The 3,690-nt window shown below is 34.1% G+C and overlaps 1 long non-coding RNA gene across 1 annotated transcript; it reads right to left on the minus strand.

The window, feature by feature from the left end:
* Nucleotides 1-962: 962 nt before the first annotated feature.
* LOC105003499 lies at nucleotides 963-3,637 on the minus strand. Its single transcript, XR_827120.1, has 2 exons — nucleotides 3,518-3,637; nucleotides 963-1,142 (listed from the first exon to the last, which is right to left on the minus strand). It is a non-coding gene; the product is annotated as an uncharacterized LOC105003499 (long non-coding RNA).
* Between the last annotated feature and the right edge of the window lie 53 nt (nucleotides 3,638-3,690).

Raw genomic sequence — 3,690 nt, forward strand, 5'->3', positions numbered from 1 at the left:
CCCCCCCCCACTGCAAGCAGATTATAGACTGATCTACCAGGGAAACTCAAGAATCCTGGAGTGGGCAGCTTAACTCTTCTCTAGGGGATATTCCTGATCTAGAAATTGAACTGGGGTCTCCTGCATGGCAGGCGGATTCTTTACCAGCACAACTTCCAGGGAAGCCCATAATATACAATGTACATTATGTATCAGCATGGCAGTTATTTAGAAGCTTGTTGTTTAATTCCCAAATAGTTATGTTTTTCAAAATAATTTATTCTTCATTAATACAGCTTTATTGTTGTATGATTTTTATATTTGGATCTTTATGAAAGGATGAATTATGAGGTGGAATATTAGACAGTAAATCTGGTTTTCTATTGATTTGAAGCTTCTTTCTAGATATTCTAGGCTTGTAGAAATTGGTAAACATATTGAGGATAGGGAGTCCAAAAGTCATAGAATTGGAGAAGAGAAACACAGATATTAAAAGTGGAAAATTGAAATGAACCTATTCAATTGGAATTCATCATGTAAACATGACTCAAGACTTCTCAAGATAGTTAAACAAACAAGAGAAATAAATGACTGCTGATAGATACATAAATATATATAAGTAGATATATATATTGATACATATAGATACATTGATAAATACATAATAGTTCAGCATAAACATAAGTACATTTATGTGTAATACACAAAATCAGAAACAATGGCTTTTCTGTAGAAATGAGCACACCTACTGCCCAGATGTTAATTTAAAGTTACAAAGTCTCTGAGTGGTTTTTCACAGAGCTGACTAAGGCACATTATACAATTAATATTTAGACACAGTATTTTGATAGCTTCTAAATTACCTTGCAGATGGAAAATATTTGGAATGATAGATAAATTTCCTTGAAGGACACAAAGATACTACTTTTACGAGTTAGAGAGATATATAATACATTTTTAAAACATTATGGACAAGAGATTACCTTCTTTGCAGTCTACTTTAGGATCCCATTCTCCATTTATACAGATTGAGTGTTTGTGTTCTGATTTTCCTCAACATTGGTAACTTTTGTTGGTGTTATGGTCATATTCAATCTTATGTGCTGCTCTCCCCTCAGGTGGAAATAATGTTGACCCTTTACACTTCCTAAGTTCATCTGTTGCTATAAAATGAAAACATTCTCTTGAAAAGACTAATTCTAAAGAACCAAATAGCTTAATAACAAAAAATAGCTATGGAGTCAATAAAATAATGATGTGAGAATTTCTGCCTACAAATTTCACCAGCCAAGTTATTGCTGATCAAATTGCATGAGATGAAAAATTATACATGAGCCTGAGTCTTGTGTCCATTTTTTGAAATTTCAGAGAAAATACCCATCCTAAAGATTTCTGCCTTTTTGATTAGAATACTTTTTGATGATCTACATAGCGAATAGTTATCACATGAATAAATTTGGTCCCAAACTTGAAATCTGTGTAAATGTTCATATAATTTGCTTGTGGACCTTAAGCATCTCTGCATTATTTTTAATTCACAATCTTAAAACAATAAAATAAAAACAATTTTCAGTGCACAAAGCATACCAAGTTGCTACTTTACATATGTTTTTTCAAGAAATGTAATGAAACATAATAAGAAAACCACATCCAAGGTGTTTTGTATAGAATCTTAACTTTTAAGCAAATCTTTTACCTGACACTGAAAATAAACAAACACTTGAAATAAGAAGATGGGTACTTAAAGTTACAACCTATCTTGTATATACACTTAGAGTCTTTGAGCCACTATGTTATGTATCAGATCATTATAATGCAATATAAAGCCATGATAATTTTTTTCTAGCTCCAGGATAAGTTAAATATGGACTAAAAAAAGCTTTATATATATATATACCTATTTTGTAAATTCAATGCAGGTGGAAGTTCTTTTTTAATTTGACAAAATATCTGTATAGGTCTGTGGCAGTATATATTAATGATTTGTTAATGATAAAAGTTAAGTGAAATGAATAAAATAAGGAAAAGTCAAGTAGGTAGTCAAAGAAAAGTGATGATTTCAAAATAAAACTCTGAAAAATAAAATAACAAGCTGACTTGAAAACACACTAAAGCCTTGAGAATTAGCCTTGTTTTTAGATTTTGTTCAGGGTGTTGATGGACATAAAACCAGTAGTATTCTTCAAGGAATGGTGGCCATAGGAAGATGTACACTCAAAAGGAGAAATAGTGGCTGTGGGCCTCATCCTATGATGGACTGGTTTCTGGAAGGAAAACAGACTTATTTTATTAGGAGAAAATAAGCACAGTAGGAAGAATGACAAGCTAGATTAGACAGAGTTACAAAATAAACCTCGAGAGAAGAAAACTGGAATAAGGTCTATTATAGCAAAGGGGGACTACATTAAACTGAATACAGGTAGAGGATTAACCTTTGCAAGGAAAACTCTGAGGTCAGAAGACTAATAATTGAAGCAAACATTTTGGCATTAGGTATAATGAAAAGTTAAATGAGGTGAGGTCATTTGAGGAGATAGAAGAGGACAAAGATGAGGTTTGATCTTGAAGAATTGGCAATACCTAGGACAATAATGTGTTCATGAAAATGCAGGGATTAATAAGCAAAAAAAAATTACTATTTAACTAAATAAACTCCCACTGAATGTCTCCCATCTGTCAACTGGTCTTTTGAAATGGGTCTTTTGACATACTGTCGGCAAAGAAAACAGCTATCAGTCCCTGCCCTCACTCAGGGCCTAAGCCTAAGCCATACCTTCTTCTTGGAATAATTAATGACTAGAAATATAATGAGTTAATAGCCTGGAAATCCAGGGCTGTCTTTGAATGCAGAGCCCAGGAAAACTCCAGGAAAAAGTCTATTCCAATAGAAAAAATGAAAGAAGGCAGCCAAGATTGATTCTCCTGGTCAATCATCAAAGACTTGGTCATCCAAAAGTCAGGATGAGTCTCCTACAGCAAATGTATCAGGGCAAGTTCCTGGCCCCACCCCAAGTGCCTCTCATGACAGAGTTACCTACTAACAGGGAGGGCTGGAGCCCACCCTCCCCAGCACAGTAAATTTTCTTTGCAGAATTTGAAACAGATAGAGAAATTATCAGTTAGAAGCTTGAGAGAGGCAAGATTCCTACAGAAATGTATCAAATGGGTATTTTCCTCAACTATAATTCCTGGTTTCCAATGTTCTAAAAGAAAGAGTATCATATAAAAGCAAAAATGGCATTTCTGCAATGATAGTTGTATTTTCCTGGTAACTAGTACTCCCATTTTAATCACATGAGTATCTGTCAGTAAGATTTAGTTTCACACTTGTCAAGATAAACAATGTCCATATCAGGACAGAAAGATGGATAAAATTCTATTGCTAGTTTATATTTTTCCTCTTTAGACACATATTGGACTATAAAAATCAAATGTTTGGGATCATTATATTTTAAGATCTGACATTCTCAAGGATAACTCTAAATTTCAACAGAATGGCTGCAAATACTAAAGGTCAATTTGAGATATATGTTCTGACCAATGCACTGAGGAGGCTGGGTCCACGCTCCACTAATACACGTGATAAATCTGGGTCCAACCATTGTAAATGCTTCTCTGCAACTGAACTCAACCGAGTCTCCATGGTGATAGGGAGGGACAGAAGGCTTGATATCACTGTGATCAATGTCAGGTATATTTCCACAGGTACGC

The sequence above is a fragment of the Bison bison genome, unplaced genomic scaffold (genome assembly GCF_000754665.1).
Source record: "Bison bison bison isolate TAMUID 2011002044 unplaced genomic scaffold, Bison_UMD1.0 scf7180017857366, whole genome shotgun sequence".
Classification (NCBI taxonomy): domain Eukaryota; kingdom Metazoa; phylum Chordata; class Mammalia; order Artiodactyla; family Bovidae; genus Bison; species Bison bison.